Genomic DNA, 18,121 nt, shown 5'->3' with positions numbered 1-18,121 from the left:
GTCCTGGAGAATGGATTATTTTAAAGACATACGTCATCTTTATAACATTACCAGCTGCTGTATTTAATCCTGACAAAAATGTGAGAATGACAAATTGGATTAAATGATAAAATTTGCACAGGGTAATTTGTCCTTTCTTTAAATAGAGTAAATGATCAGCATAAAATTTGTGTCATATTATTTCCAGCTTTAATTTTATATAAATGATTTGAGCCAATAATATGCAGTTATAATATCCAAAAACAACAACAAAATGGAACAGGAAGTTCAAGTCAGGGTTATAGTGAAATTGTGGCTTTTTCATGCATGCATGATCAGGTCCTTGATACTCTAGGGATATACAATGTAATTTTTTTGTCCTTTTCAAAACTAAAACATTATAACACCCATATTCAACAGCCCAAATCTACATGTCCTGACTTAAGTCACCTTGGGTGTGTGGTTTAGATGTAACATAAAATTCTCTATAAAACCAATAAAGGCAGATTTTTGGTGGTGATAAATTATGCAGTATGTTAGAGTTAATGGCTATGGCCTGGAGATAGATAGTAAATTTTGTTGTAAATTTATCTTTTATTACTTATATCTGCCTTCTTTAGTATTTGTAAAATACACTACTATGGGGTTTTCTTCTACCATGAAGTAACATGTATTTTTTTTTTTTTGGTATACAGTTAATGCTTGCTATCAGATTGCCTTCAAGATTTTTTAAGGAATTTACATCAAGATTTTGGATGTTGCACCTTAGGGCTTTAAGCTTGGCTGCACTGCTAGGTGCCATGATGTATCAAAAGTAACAGTGATTTTTAACATACAAATTGATGATGAATGTCAGTTAACTGCAGGTGACACTGCATGACTGTTTCCTTGAAAAACATACATTTATATGTATCTAAAGAGTGAGTCAAACTTGCCCTTTTGTGCAAGAAATTCAGAGCAAGACGTGTACAAACTGTATTAACTTATATGGGAAATTTCAGACACAAGGTCAGATAAGGTCTTTTAGATCTGATATTGATTTTCATGTTATTGATAATTGAAGTTTCTGACGGGATTATGTCATGAATTGAGTCACACGTATCTGTGAATCATCGGAGGGAATATGCTAGCTAAAGAAGGAAAGCGCTAATTGAAGATTTTGCACTTTTGCAGCAGATAATGAAGAAAAATCAATACCTGATTTTTAAATTTGCTCGCTATGAAAATAGAAATGATGCATGAAATTTAAAATGAAAATTTTACTATGAGAGATAACTCACATTATCAGAATATCAATAAGGGAGATAATTAATTTTGTCAATTTAAATATATGTAAGGGTTTGTCAAGTTGATCTGAGAAATTGTAATGGTATATTCATTTATTAGAGATGTTTAAATTGTCCTTGAATAACTCTGGAAAATTAATAATTCAGCGTGATTCAGATCTGGAAAAATTCAGCCTGATACAGACTTTAAAAATTAAATGAAGGAAAAGGTAGAAAAAGCCCAAAGTATTTGAGTAAAATTTAATCCAGAAGAGTCAGGAAGAGATGAAATAGAGCGATTTAGTTTGCTTTGTGTATTTTATAGATCTACAGATGGGTCCAGTAAATGAACCCTATTTACCACATGCTAGAAATTTGATTTATTTCAGTTTTTCCCAAATTGTTGTAAATAGTTTTTCAAAACCTACAATTAAGATGATGTTTGCAATTCATTCAGCCTTTCCAAATGACCCCAAAAATCATGACTTCAAAAAAAACAAGTTCCAAAAACAGTTGGGCAAAACCCAAACAGTTTCCAAAATGGATGGGGGAAAGAGTATAACTTTTTTATGCATATGAATTGTTTAAACAATACTTACAAAGAAGAAATCAATGGCATTGAATATGTTCATGTTGAAATGTAATTTGTGTAAATTTTGTGACAGCTATTATAATCATTGTCTTGTCAGATTGTCACATAGTTTCTGTTTGACAAAATACAGGTCAAAAGTTGGTAATTAATTTTCGGCAGTTACAAATTGGTACAGATATTATTCTAACACCTGGGTGAAATATTTTACATTATTATTATATTTAACATATAATTTTTATCGCAAATTAAGGTGCGTTTTTATGGTTTAAAAGGATGTTTTGGTTAATAAAATGCAGGCGAAGTTGATTTAAATTGCTGAAATAAGTGGAGAGATTGCATGTGACAGTTAACCACCAAATATTTCATATAATTGAGGCATTCTGAGTGAGTGAATTAAGAGTGCACATGTTCAACACATTCTAAAAAGATGCCTCAGTTCTTCCTATTGAGTTTAGATCTATCAAAATGAATACAAAAATTGATATCCGATCTTTTAAGACTTCAGACAAAAATTCAAGGTGGTTTAATCACTTTAATAATTTTAATGGGAATTTCAAAACAGTTTTTATTTGTATGAAAACATGCATTTTAGTCATTAACAACACTTCTTTAAGTCAAGACTGAACATATGTTACTCAGATAGCAAACGAAAGTTGATACTGGTTTAACACAGTTTAATTCTGCCCTTTGGGCCAAAGTCTCTTCATTGACCATCAAAGTCTTTTAAATGACAAAGAGCCGTCACACTGTGGGAAGTCGAATCAACAGAAGTAGGTCATTGACAGTATTCTACTATCTTAAACTGTTTCTTTCATGTCACCACTTATTCCTTCACGATTGTTGCACGATTTTTGTACCGATTTTTGGGTAGTTGGGATGTCATGTTGTTAAGCTATCGGAGGGTATGATTGTAAAGGGTGTCGGTAGCTCAAATGGAGTGAAATAATTATCTTTCACAGGGGATAAGATTGATGAATTCATCTTGGAGAAGCTGTGTCGCGGCATTTGGTTACCTTTCATGGGTCAGATGACTTACTTACCCGGGTGTAGATTTTCCGAGGTTTATGAAAAAAACCATGGAAACTGCTTCAAAAACCTTGGAAATAAACCAGTTTTACAAGTTTTTTTTTAATTCCGAGGTTTTTTTTAAAACCTTGGAAACTTTATCCAAGGTTTTTGTATAAAAATCCTTGGAAATAAAGAAAACCTTGGAAACTATCTCGGAATTAAACACTCTGCCAAAAATAAGCTCGGAAAAAGCTTGGAAATAAGAACTTTGTCATTTTTTTGCTCGGAAAAAAACTTAGAAAATTTACGTAAAATTTGTTGGAAACACTTTGCCAATATTTAGCTTGGAAATGACCTCGGATAATTGAACTTAACTAAATTTCATCTCGGAAAATGTTAAGACATAATCATGATTTAACATATAATGGGCATCAAAAGCAATAATCAACAGTTAAAGCAAACTAAGATTATGAACAACCCGACTGTAGATTGCCAATGGATATTTTTTAATCCATGGTCAGAGCAAACAATTGTCCAACAGCATGGAAAGAAGAGATTTGTTCCAGGGAATCAATGTTTAGTATGGACATTGTCAATGGCCAACTTCCTTTTCAATAAATTTGTACTTTAATCTTCTGAAGCCATTTTTTTGGGAGGAATCAATTAAAAAAATTTAAGTGTGAAAACATGGAAAAGTTAAATACAATGTAAATTCCTTGTTGCCATAAAATACCTTTTATTAATGGCTATAAAGGTATTGTAACTAATCATAATAAGATAAAGATTATTCAAATAACTGATGATCAGAAAGACTTGAAAATTTTTTTATTTTTTTTTCATATTTTTTTTTATTATTTATAATTATTGTTACTAGATATCTTCTCCATTTTTAAGAATAGATAAAAGAGCAAACTTATAATTATACAAAAAGAAACAATCAGTGTTTATGTCTATTAGTTTCCAAATGCATCAGTATTTTTCCTGCAGTTTCTTTCTATATATAGACTTAACTTAGGGTTTCCTGTAAGCAACACTGAAATAAGAATGCTATTAATCTTTAATATATGTTTTTATGCCATATAAAATAGTATATTCTACTAAGCAAGTCTGTGACATACATTCAGATTACAATTTACTCTGCCATTAATTATGTGTACAATAAACATAAATAGTTATTAATTGTCCTTTTAATATAATGTACAATTAATGTGTAAAATATGTATGCCTGATAATTTCTTATAATTAAGATAAATAAATACTGCATCCACTAAGTTTTCACACATAGAAAATAACACACTGATCAGATAAAACTAATGGCACCCCAGGTGGTTCCCTAGCTCTATCTATGCATGATCAATCTTCTCATTGAGCATTCTGGGATAGACCAGATTGTTCCATGTGATTATTCAGGGGGAGTCTGGGTTTTTATACAATCCAAAACAGTCTAAAATGACACTGCAACTGTGATTCTCTTTCAAGAACTTATTATAATTTTCAAGTTTTACTTTTATTTATCATTTGATATATTTGTACCTTCAATAAATGTAAAAATAAAATGATGATGGCTTTGATATTTTGGGATCACCCCTGTTTCACATTATGATTGCCCCTTCAGTTATACTGTTGAAAAATTTGAATCTCAGACATTAATGGGTCAAGTGGTTATAGTTGGAAATAGTGCAAACCTGGATTTATTTTAAGCAATTTTGGACATATCTTGTTTTAAATGTTAGGGAGCATATTTTGGAATTTTCAAAGAAAACATTTATCTAAGTGTGACAAGATTCAGGAAATGTTTGGTTGTTGTAATTGAACCTAAAGATCAATGACCTGGGACAGGAAGATAAACAAAAGAAACATGATAGTAAAAAGGTTCAGGTAAATAATTTTAGATTCATTTATGCATAAAATCTGTTGTTGTTTTTTTTCAAATAAGTATTAAATACAAACTATTTTAGATCTATATTTTTAACCTAAATGTAAGCTAGTTTAAATACAATTGTTTAGAGGATATTTTATGAGTATAAATGTTATTTTTGTCTATGATTGTATTGAACAAGATGAGTGCATGAAACTATGATGACATTATTTATAAACTTTCATCTTTCATCTATTATTTGAATCTACAAATTTTTAATTACAGAGTCAGCTTGTAAGCAAGTTTGCAGGACTGTTCCAAACTACAAGAAGATGGCAATCCAGCTTTGCTGTGTTTTATCATAGTATAAAGCAGAGGAATATACTGGAATGTCATTGGCATTGGCACCTTCAAAGTCAAGTGATTAAGGAAGCCAACTGTAGACCAGGAAAGGCTTCAAGGAATATACTACAGTATGTTTTTGTTTTAAAACTAGGTTTTGAAAGTTTCAATTTGAAATTTGAATGAATGAAGGTTTCTGGAACTGATTTTTTTATTGATACTTTGTTGGAAATGCTATTAATGTTACATGATGACTCTCCAGCTTTACTGATGCAGATGTCACTTTGAGCAGACAGATACAATTAGTGTAGGCAATCGGAATCACCTTATGAAAAGCGTTATTTTTTGCAATATTTTTAGAGTGCTTTAGGTTGTAACATCCAGTATGACATAATCTAAAATAATAGTAACAGACATCGTTTCTTTTCTTAACATCGCAGAATTGTCACACTGCTTACCAAAGTTTTCTTGAAATCCTGACACTAAGTACTGATGAAGAAAAATAAGAAATCAACATGAAAAAAATTAAATTCACTATTTCAAAACAGTAGACAAACATTTAAAAGTAACTACAGAAAAGGTCATTTGAAAATATTAAAGCCTTCATTTTAAACAAAGGTCTTGAACAACTTGTCATTCAAGTAGTTTTGGATCACTCAAAAGATATATTTCTTTTCACAAAAGTGCTGATTTTTTAAAACAATATATATCAACAGTGAACTGATATTTTTGTCTATGGAAACGTTTAAGGAACTTATCATTTTTTTTATTGATTAATAAAAAAGAAATTAAATGATGTAATTCTGATTGCCTACACATACTGAACTGTCCTGAGTATAACCACAGGTGTTCCTTAATCCTGGGCTGGATAGCTCCCTCAGAGGGAAGAAGCCCATCCTGGCTTCAGGAGTCAAAAATACAATGTTGTAAGGCAAGTAGTTTGAAGTCTTTGATCCTGACCACATGGAGAGGGAAGCGCCAAGTGGTGATTTTATATAATTGTTTTTCTAACTTCTTTAAATGGCTGTACTTTATTAAATATTTACTTTATTTATTTCAGGAATTGTATCCTGGAGCATTTTCCACATGTGACCCCTGTGATGGTGAGGGAAAATTTACTAAGGGACACTTTAAAATCATGAAGAGTGAACAGGAATTCAAAAGATAGATATTTGAATACATTAAAATATAGCCGGATACCAAAAAATTATAACTGAACATTGATTGTAATATTTACCATTAAAGACTATATATAACTAACTTAACTTTTCATTTGTAGTGCATTACTGTTTACTTCACACTGACATTAAATGTTTCAGTGAGTCATGTGATCATTTTTTGCTCTGTATTATTAAAAAAAAGATGTTTCTTAATTCCTTAAAAGGACAATATAATTGCTCTTTTCAGAATATTTCATTGGATGTTATATTTTCTGATTTTCCATGGATATTCTAGAAATTTCCAAGGTTTTTGCTCAAATAAACCTTGGAAAATTCTCTGATGCCCTTAAGTAAGAATCCTCGAAAAATATAACAGTATTCCCAGTTGTGAGAAACTTTCCAAGGTTTTCATTTAAAAACCTTGGAAAGCAAACCACGGAAACACTTTAAAAATCCTTGGAAATCGTTCCAATACTCCGAGGTCACTCATTTTCCAAGGTTTTCTAAAAAAAATCCTCGGAAATTATTTAACGAGGTTTTTATTCTGAAATCCTTGGAAATCGTTCCAATACTCCGAGGTCATACTTTTTACGAGGTTTTTTTTTAATAAAAACTCGGAAATTTTTTACAAGGTTTTTCACCCTCTCCCTATTTTTCCAAGGTTTTTTTAATAGCAAAGTTTTGCATTTTCTTGTTCCAATACTCCGAGGTTTTTTTCCAAGGATTTTGAGCCAAAAACCTTGGAAAATCTACACCCGGGTAAGCGTCATGTTGCCGAGGGTATAATGTGTAATTGAGTTAGCTAAGTTGGCTTTTAAAGAAAATATCCACACTTCAACCATTTCACATCCTGCCTTTCCTTATTTTAATACCTTAAAAAAATTCTGACTAATTTTGCTTGCGTAAGAATAAATTGCACACAATTTTACCCATATTTAGATTACATATTTTTCAAACCCATTTTGCCAGGTTCATCACTAAAAATTCAATAATGACGCATAACTTGTGTGATGTTTGAACATGAAATGTTTGAAAAGTTGTTTTCAAATTTGTTCATTATTGTATTCATGGATCTATTATAACTAAATGGAGAACTCCATTGATGATTGGGGTTAAATTGTATGGTAATGTTATAGAAAGATTGCTGAATGTGCAAGTCAATGTAAAAAGGGTGCCTCATTTATATTCTGGGTACAAACTTGCTATAATTTAAATTAGTATTCATTTCAATGCACCATTTTTAAAAGATGTGTAAAGAAGACATTGGTTTTGAATTTGAAGGTCAAACATTTAATTTCATATTTTATATTAAACAAAGTCTAGTCTTATAAACAATTTTGTTTGTACAGAAATAAGCCAGCCAGTACAAGCCATTGCACTTTCAAGCATTCATAATGGCTAATAATGACTTTTGAGGACCAAAATAATTGTATTACAAAAAAATGTATTATAAGTTGCATAGAAGTACTGACTACATGTACCTTAAGTGGCCAGGTACTTTACCCAGGCGGCATTCAGGCACTAAAGTTATTGTTACTTTTAATTTATATTATATAAAAAGAGATTTAATTTATAAAAAGTTAAAAGACCCAGTTAGAATGGCAATATGACCAACTGAATTTCTGATGTTGTACTACATGTATATGCCTATTGAAAGAAATCTGACTTAGTGTGCTTTTCTCCTTGAATTTTTATAAACATTTGAGATAAACATAAAAAGGTTTAACATTTTCACAGCCTGATCTTCTTGTGCTATATTACAGGACGTAACTTTGTATTTTTATGATCAGTGTACATATAAAACTTGCTTTATGCAAATAAGGTATTTTGACACGTTAATTTACAATGTCATTTTAGTAATAAGGAAACCTGATGGGGACTTGTAATTGTAGCTGTTCTCATCATTTCATAGTATAATCATAACATTAGGAGTTTTAGGTGTTTTATATTTATATAACAGTGGTTTATAGAAGAAAACAATTACTTTATGAAAGTAAACAATTTTATGGGATTCTTAAAAGTATCCGATGTTAACCACTGTGATTAAGTGTTATTTTAATTACAGTTGGTCAGAGCATTTTAGCTATTGAAACTTTGTCAAAGTTATCATTTTTTAAGGAAAATCAGTGTATTATAACAATTGTTGCTTACAATGAAGACAATTATTATTCTAAAGTAGACAAATGACAAACCAATATTAACTGTTATGGGGAAGTGACTGTGCCTTTACCTCAATTTACCCAGCTCGCAAAGAGCACAAGATTTGTAATCTCAACATAATGGGTTTGATTCCTATGCTAGCCAACTAAAGTAACTTAAATTCCAAAATAACTAAGTCTTTCAGATGGGACTTTAAATCGAGGTCATGTGTACGAGTGCTTTAAACACTTGGCATGCTAAAGAACCAGGAACAGCTTCTGGAATTCACTGGCGGCATCTTTCTGTATCTTGCACTATCCTCCAAATTAATATATAAAATGGCCAATACTCTCCTGGAGGACTTAACCAAGGCAAGCAGACCGATCAGGCTCTTCTCAAATATTGTATTTTATTTTTAAAATCCCTCAAAATTCAAAATTGGACAGATGCGAATAAGACTTTGTTTATGATAGTTAAAAAACAATTACATGTATTATACATTTCCTTATCAAATGTCACTTTTGTAACAAATAGAATTTACATTTCTCATGGAATTAGTTTGCATAATCCAGTAGATTATCAGTGCATCACATTCTAAAAACCTTTATTCTTAGACATAAATTAAAACAACATCTAAAAAACAAATACCATGTCCCTGACTGAGAATTTTAACTAACTTGCACGTAAAGAAAATTGCAGCATATCAAAATTTTGTTAATTCCCATGCCACTTTAAAAAGAAATAGCATTAATATGTCAAGATGACTATTCAAGAATTTTGATGTGAAGTTTAAAAAAAAAAAAAAAAAAAAGAAAAATGAAATTGAATATTTAACACAAAACGTTAAAGTATTGTCACTTAAGATTTACAACTTGCATTATATTAACACAAAAAAATTGTTACTAAAAATGTGGGAAATACCAGCCTGTTTGAAACATAATCGCAGAACTTATGGGGATTCATGTATTTAAATTGTCTGACTCATATTATACTAAATGTCTTACATAATGTTTGCACATATTGAATGTAAAAGAAAAAAGTACATGTAATGATTAATAGGCAATAATGATTACTTTTAATGGTCTTGACAATATAGAACATAATTGTCACTTAAAGCTTGAATATTCAATCCAGGATTATAAATTCATGATATTTTTAAGTGTAACTTTAATATTGAAAATTGAAATTTCTTGATGTTTATGTTTATTTCAAGGACACATGTATCAAGTTAATTTAAAGAAGTTATTCAAATATAGGCCAAAACTATTTGAGGATCAAGGATAATTTTCGTTTTCCGATACTCAGGAAATCCTTGAACATTTCAGATTACGTGTCAAATGGGGGTAAATAGACCACATGTCCCCAATAAATTGCGTAATTTACCGAATTACAGTTTGAACATGGCATGTTCATTATACAAAGACTCCTCTGTATCTCATACAGTCATATACATGCAATAAGCTTAAATTGTTTCCGTTTTAAACTTGCAATCTCATTTAAAATTTTAAAGAAATTTAATATGATGGATGAGACATAGCTGGAAAATATTAAAACTTACTTGAAGATAAAAAGTGATATTAAAAGCTGTACGTAGTGGGCCATATTTGTGTACATTTTGATATAATTTATATTGAACATTTATACTTCAAATTTAAAATACTTGTTTACAAGTAAGGACAGGTATTTCTGCCAAGCAGTTTTGCATTTTTTAATGCCTATCATTCTTAATTTCATACAGACTATCCAGCACTGAGAAAAGTAATTTTGCTCTTGCAACAGCCCTCGTTTTAACACATCATTTAAAAAAAATAAAAAAAATCTCAGGCCATCCTTAAAAAAATGTTTGTTTGCAGTAAGCCGACCCAGAATTTTCAAGGTGGGTAGGTAGGTTGATTTTTATGCCACCGCAGCATCTGCGATGCGGTGGCATATAGCGATTCACCTGTGTGTGTGTGTGTTTGTGTGTGTGTTATATAGATTATATAGTGAACTTAAAAAATCTTCTTGTGAAAAACCACTAGTCCAATTTCAACCAAACTTGGCAGGATTGTTCCTTGGGTGAATGGCTTCCAAAGTTGTTCAAAGAATTTCATTCCATGCAGAAATCTGGTTGCCATGGCAACTAAAAGGAATTATAAGAATAAATTTAAAAAATCTTCTTGTAAAGACCCAAAAGGCCTAGAGCTTAGATATTTTGCATAAGGCATTGTCTGGTAGACCTCTAACAAGATTGTTCAAATTATTGCCCTGGGGTCAAAATTGGCCCCGCCCCGGGGGTCATTGATTTTCACTATGTACATATAGTAAAATCTTAAAATACCTTCTTGTAAAAACCCAAAAGGATTAGAGCTTAGATATTTTACATAAGGCATCGTCTGGTAGACCCTTACCAAGATTGTTCAAATTATAGCCCTTGGGTCAAAATCGGGCCCGCCCCGGGGTCATTGATTTTTACTATATGTACATATAATAAAAACTTAAAACACCTCCTTGTAAAGACCCAAAAGGCCTAGAGCTTAGATATTTTGCAAAGGCATTGTCTGATAGACCTCTACCCAGATTGTTCAAATTATAGCCCTGGGGTCAAAATCGGCCCGCCCTGGGGGTCATTGGTTTTCTTTATATTTATATAGTAAAAACTTATAGTAAAAACTTCAAAAAAAATTCTTCTAGCAATTGACAAAATTTAATGCTAGAGGTTAGATATTTTGCATGAAACATTGTGTAGTAAACCTCTAGCAAGATTGTTCAAATTATAGCCCTGGGGTCAAAATTGCCCCGCGCCCTGGGGGTCATTGATTTCAATATATACATATAGTAAAAATAAAAAAATCTTATTGTCTGAAGGTACAAGGCTTAGAGCTTTAATATTTGTTAAATAATATCATCTAAAGGTACTCTACAATAGTTATTCAAATTTTGCCTCTTGTGTCAAAATTAGCCCCGTCCCCCGGGGGCCATAGGTTTTCCTTATATGTATATAGTAAAAACTTAAAAAATCATCTTCTCTAAATTTACAAAGGCTAGAGTTAAGATATATTTTTGCATGAAACATTGTGTAGTGAACTCTTGCAAATTGTTCAAATTATAGCCCTGGGGTCAAAATTGATTCCGCCCCGGGGGTCATTGATTTTCATTATGTACATATAGTGAAAAAAATAAAAAATATTTTTGTCTGAAGGCACAAGGCATAGAGCTTTGATGTTTGATATATAATATCATTTATAGGTCCTCTACCAAAGTTGTTCAAATTTTTCCCCTGGTGTCAAAATTGGCCCTGCCCTGGGGCAGTGTTTCTCATTGTGTACACATAGTAAAAACAGAAAATAAAACATATGTTTTCTGAATGGGAGAAAGCTATAGCTTAGATATTTGACTTGAAATGTTGTTTGGTGGACCTGTATCAAAATTGTTTTGAATTAAACCCTTGGGTCAAAATTATGCCTTGCCCAAGGGGACAGTGACCTACTTCCTTGTCCTTTGATGTACAGCAACGACATTTTGACCATGTGCACAGTTTTAGTTGTAAAATTGAACTTTGATATCAGGTGACCTAGATTTTGATGATGTGACCTACTTTCTTGTCCTTTGATGTACAGCTATGAAATTTGAACCATGCGGTGGCATAGCATTTTTCTCAAATGCAATCTTGTTTTTTAATTGAACTGTACTCCCAAATTAACATGGAATTTCAAAATGCTGGACAATAATATATGCTTTGATAATCTGGTAACAATTAATAAATTGATAACTGAATTCTAATTTAATAAGAACTACATTTTATTTCTTCTATAACCTTTAAAAGAACGAAAACAAAGCACACGGCATAATTTTCTGATTAAAAAAAAAACAAATTTTATCCAGACCATGAAAAAACATTTGAGTAGGGGCAAATTTTGTGAGTCGGTCGCGTTACTGCAAACAAACATTTTTTTAAGGATGGCCTCACTTTTTGTTTTCTTTACTCTTCATGAGGTAACTGTACAGATTTAATATTTTCATTTGTTTGATGTGAACTTTATGATCCCTGACAGTTGTTAAACTTTTTGATTTTTATCTTCTTTAAGTCAAGAGCTTTAATTACAAATCTAATTGTGTTTGTTGGTTCATTGACAGATAATTTGTTATCTATAGGACAATGATTTATCAAGCTTTGTGCAATGTTTTTCATTTAATAATGTATGAAAACAAGAGAATTTTGATTACAATAAGAAATCATGTTTGTTGTATTTTTGTAATTTAAAGGTAATCAGAATGTGTTGTTTTGTTTTTATATGTGCAGTCTTTGCAACTCTTGTTTATAAATCATATGTGGTCATCATAAATGCCCAACCTAACATAATGTCAACATAGAGCAGTATTTTCTGGTGAGCTTTTGGGACATGACTCAAACTCATGTTATTATGTATAACCTTCAAACGAATACAAACTAGTTCTCTGTTACTGACAATTTATAATGACTAGATCACTGCTTGCAGGCATCATGAATGAAACTTGTTAAGCATCTAACAACATTGATAAAATCTTTAAATATTCCATCATCATAGAACCAATGTGTGCAGTGTCAACCTTTGACTGCACATTTCTTCACCGGATAACTTCTATTTCACAGTACAATAAGACTTTTCAATATTACACAGATTCAGCAGGGTTAAAAGGCTTAAATAAACCGAGAATTACAAAGACAACATCCATATTTGGTCTAATTAAGCTAAAGGTATTTACCCCATATATCTTGCATGTTCATGGAGTGTCATTAATCACATGCCTTTCCCATTGTCATATTTTACTCTAATTTTGTGAGTGATTTGGTGGAATTTAGACCACAGCAGGCAAAAAAAATTTGACATGAAGAGACAGTGCTTGTAAATGACTGCTCTAACAACATAGTTAATTGTCAATTTAAGACAGTTTAATTGCCTGGCCTCTGACATAGTTTGCAAGTGTGGGAATATTTCTTACCTGTAATGTGTAAATTACCTAGGTGGTGCATTAAAATGCATGAACTTCTTGAAACCAGGGGGATACAACTTGTTATAAATGTCAATTATAATTAACCAAAAACAATGATTGTAATTAACTCAATGACATTATACATGGAAACATGCTTGTATTACATATTACATCATTTCATATTCATTGACATACAGTGTTTATTTATGCACCAGGTATCAGAATATGTCTGATTTTCAATTACAGTTGCAAAATTATTTTTGAAAATTGTCGGCTATTTTCTATGCAAGGTGGTTTTTAATGTTTGAATGGTTATCAATTAACTTTTTGAAGTGATAATGTCTTGCAAATGCCACGTGTATATATTGCCATGTTAAATGCAACAAAATGGCTTTATTACAGAATAAATAATACAAATGATAATCATAACATCACAATCATGTCTTGCAAAAAAAAAAAAAAATCCTTACACCTTTGCTGGTGGACGTTCACTTTCTGGTAACAAACTTTCTTCCTGCAAGTTATCAGGATCATCCAGAAGCCTTGCTTAGCTTCCCTCTCAATATAGAGCCACTCTAGACCTGTCTGTATGGACTGCTGCATAATTTTATCTTTACAATTTTGTCTTTTTTGCCTTCATGGTTTGTTTATGTACAGTCAGTGCCAGTGCTTGCATTTATTCTTATTGACAGAAATATAAAAAGATATTTATACAGATATTTGAAGTCATTTATCATACTAATAATGAACGCTTTATAGATGAACAGGCATATCAGTGATAGGATTTTGTTCAATTAAAAAGTCGTTAAGTTTTTACACCTTTTTTTTTTTAGATGACATGGTTAATGTATTATGAATAGGAACTGAATTACAGCGTTTGTCTTTTTTGTGTTTTTTTTTTGGATGAAATGGTTAATATATTATGAATAGGAACTGAAGTTGAATCATCAACTTGACCATAAATAATTCAGAAATGTAATAATCTGAAGTTAGGAATTTATACCATTTGTTTTCTTAGAATCTATAAGTTGTTCAATATAGCCTATGTTGAAATATTTGTATTAATGTTAAATGATATAGTATTTTAGTCATAATTTATTTATGCATTGTCTACGGGCAAAATGTTTGAATGAAATGAAATGTCAGCAAAGTCAGTCAAATGACGGCCAGCATAGCTCAATTGGTTAGAGCACAACTCTTGCAATCTTGATTTTGTGGGTTCAATTCCTGGACTCGCCAACTATAGAAAATACTAAGTCTTTCGGATGAAACTTTTATGGTCCCCTTGAGAGCTTAAACACTTGGCATGCTATACGAACCAGAAACTTCTAGAATTAGGGTATCTTTCTGTATGTGTATCATGCATTATCCTCCAAAACCTTGAATGACTCTGCAGCTGAAATGGGAAAATTCATTATTTTAACGGAAGCGAAATGCAAAAAGGACACTAGAAACATAAAATCTAGATTTAAGTAAGGTAAACTATTCACAGGTCAAGATATATATCATTTTGATTGACGAGACAGTGTTTGGTTGACTGGCCATCTTTTTTATTTACATTACACATACATACACGAAATCCCTTTGAAATAGGTATTCATAATCATGTGTGTAAATACCAATCTCTTTGCTAATATTTAAAAGTTTTACATTTATCTGCTCCGAGAAGTCATAGTAAAAATATTTGATTAGGAAATATTTCATATTGACGAAGGTGTAGGAAGACCTTAAATAATCTCCCATTGTTTGTTGTTCAAATGTGGCTAGATTTTTGGAAAAATGTTGAAATTGAATGCAATGAAAGTCAATATATTATTATGTTTGTACCACATTTATGTTAAACCAATAAAGAAATTTTGCTGAATGGTTAATGTTATATATCAGGTGTGTATTGCAATAAAATTAGAGCAATTTGATGAAAGTGAAGACAATATTAAATAAATCTCAGGTTTTTGGATATATATCATTATATCACAAATTTCTAGTATAATTATGTATTGCTTTTAGATCTGATAACTTTCTGTGCTTAAATCATTTAAGAAATCTACAGTATAATAGTTTTTCAGCATTAAGATGGATAAGATTCAATATTTTTATTTAAATCTTGTAGACTAAAATGGGTAATTTTAATTTTCTTATCAGAAAAGTTTGTAATTATGAAAGTGAATTACATGGTTGGGTTGATAATATCAGTATTATACAATAAAGTTTTTTGTTATGGTAAGAATCTGTATTATATTTAGAACCACAGATATTTTTAGAAAGCTCGGTTGACACTAATCTTTGAAAAGGAGGTTTAAAATGGAGGATCAGTTGTTGAGCTGCGATAGATCAATGTCAGTAATCTTCTTTAGCAGTTATATATATATCTTCCTATAATTTTAAATCTTCAGCTTGCAATCTGTTATTCATCTAATCTATAAATGGGAAACATTCAGGATAGTAATCTAAAGATACAATGTTTGGTTTAAACATATTTATTTAAGCTTGATTGCAAAACAAGTTCTTGCAACTACTTATAATTCTATCACTTTCGAGTCTGCTTCCTGGAACCAACCTGAGTACTGATGTCATATGAAGAAACACGGACCAGAGTTGTTGCAGGGAGGTGTTTGCTCTAGAGGTTGATTTTAATGTTGTCCTTCTTTGAAAAGATCTTATAGGTTGCTGCAAAAAGGATATAATGCTTTGCAGAGAATTTGCATCACAATTAAAAATTGCGGACCTTCCAAGATAGCCCAATATATTGGACATTGAATGAAGCATTAAGGTTGGTTTGAGTCAGCAATTTCAGTGACAGCAGTGGCTAGATTATGAAAGTCTCTATGTAACCAATGCCAGGCTGTCCAGCGTCCCTAAAATTCCTAAAAAATCCTAATTTTTTTCAGTTTGGCTAAAATTCCTAAAAAAATGAAAAATTCAAAGGGAATTCCTAAAAAAGCCCTATTTTTTCACTTAAATTCCTATTTTTTTTATCTTTTGTGATAAACATAATGCGAAACAACCATGTTACAATCACAACTTAAATTCGAACACAGTCAGTGGAGCTCAGATGTCATGTCTGTCTAAATTGCATAAAGTCACATAAAGTCACATGTTGTATTTACTTCAACTCCTGCAGAAATGCTATACTTGATTAATTACCAGATGTTATCAGAAAAATTATAAGAAACTGTTTGTTTTAAATAGAACAATGAAAATTGTCCGACTTTGACTATATCAAAATAGTCACCAGTTTAAAATTGTGATAAAAAAATTTCCAAGGAAGTTACATTTTTATTGGAGTTTTACCATTTACCTCAGTCTTAGGTGTATTTAAAGCAACTATTTACATTATGAACCACTAAATTTCATCAAACTTTTAGTTTATGTAGGGGTCCTTATTAATAAAATCTTAATTTGTAATCAAGTTATTTTCAAGTGATGACTGTAAAACAGATCTTTGGTAAGTGATACCAGCTGGCAGATCTAGACAAGTCTCCATTGCTAAGTGGGTAAGGTAAACTGGCAGTAATGATTGGATGCTTTAACCATTTTGCTACCCAATTAGTGTACTAAGAAGTGACACATTCATCTGTCCTTTTTGTACACATTAACATGTACTGAACATATGTTATAACATATAGTGTAAGTTTTTTTAAAATCTGGAAAAAAACTGTTGAAAATCATTGAAAACACTGACATTGTTGTGAAATTTCTACAATTTTTAGTAGCCTGATTTATCTTGAACAAATTCTTCATTGTGTATACCCTGCTGTTTGAATTTAAGTTTTAATATTCCTGGGAATGACTTGAGTTGGTCATACTGTTTTTATTATTTTTTTAAAAAAGATCAAGACTTGTTGAAAATGTACCAACCTTAAAATGAATAAATGTTGATAATAAATGCATTTATAGCTAAAATAAATCTAAAGCATAATTTCCCCTTCCATTTATTATTGGCTAATCATAGCTTAACTAATTGAATATTGGTAGTTCTGGGATACTTATAACTTTGAAAATGTTTTCATTCTAGTTATGTTTTAATGTAGTTTTTCAGCTCTTTTTAAAGGCAGTTAACCAGTGAATCCATTTCTTCACTGGCGACTATGGAACACTGGTAACACCTTTGCTATAACCGAACTAGAGCATTATTTGTGAGTTACTTTTGTGTTAAATATGCAAAAGTGAGCCCATATCATGGTCTTTGAGGCCATAATTTAGTTACGAAATTCCAAATTTTAGCCCTAAAATTTCTTTTATTTACCCTAAAATTCCTAATTTTAGCCCTAAAATTTTTTAAAAATTGCCCTAAAATTTGCCCTTAATTTTTGTCAGAAGGTGCTGGACAGCCTGCAATGCACCTGCTCTAAAGCTGAAAATTTAGAATAATAATGAGTCAACAATTGGAATCTTCCATATGACATGAGAAAATTGGACAGCTGTTATAATGATTTAGTACATGTGCCTTAGTACATAGTACATGTGCCTTAATACATGTACCTTAATCAAAAAGAAAAATTGTTTGAGTTAAAGTGCAATGAAATGTACATTTTAATATACATTGTCTACTCCAGTTTGTAAAATAATAAATCATTAATTTAAATTTGCTCCCATCACTTAATCAATCTGGTTTAAAATTTTCAGAATGTTTTATACATTACTGAATAAAGCCTAAAACGTTTTATATATAAGAGCAAATGAAATATATGAAGCAAGTTATGTGAATTTGTTGATCACAGTTCTGTATAATGTAGTTGCATACTATAAAGATGAGAAATCATGAATTCAATTACAGCAAGCTTTCATTTTGTGAATAGACCTTTATTATCCTATGATATACAAG

The 18,121-nt window shown here is 30.9% G+C and overlaps 1 protein-coding gene and 1 long non-coding RNA gene across 2 annotated transcripts in view; both read left to right on the top strand.

The window, feature by feature from the left end:
• LOC132727280 (uncharacterized) overlaps positions 1–18,121 on the top strand; it is an 88,242-nt gene that overhangs the window by 21,449 nt on the left and 48,672 nt on the right. The gene's annotated exons all lie outside the window — the stretch shown is intronic.
• Positions 4,423–6,961, top strand: LOC132727283 (uncharacterized). Its single transcript, XR_009625326.1, has 3 exons — positions 4,423–4,722; positions 4,988–5,175; positions 6,105–6,961. It is a non-coding gene; the product is annotated as an uncharacterized LOC132727283 (long non-coding RNA).

The sequence above is a fragment of the Ruditapes philippinarum genome, unplaced genomic scaffold (genome assembly GCF_026571515.1).
Source record: "Ruditapes philippinarum isolate M1 unplaced genomic scaffold, ASM2657151v2 ctg3604_1_1_1_1, whole genome shotgun sequence".
In the NCBI taxonomy this organism is placed as follows: domain Eukaryota; kingdom Metazoa; phylum Mollusca; class Bivalvia; order Venerida; family Veneridae; genus Ruditapes; species Ruditapes philippinarum.
Note: the sequence above shows the minus strand (reverse complement) of the source record. Positions and strands in the feature narration are given on the sequence as shown.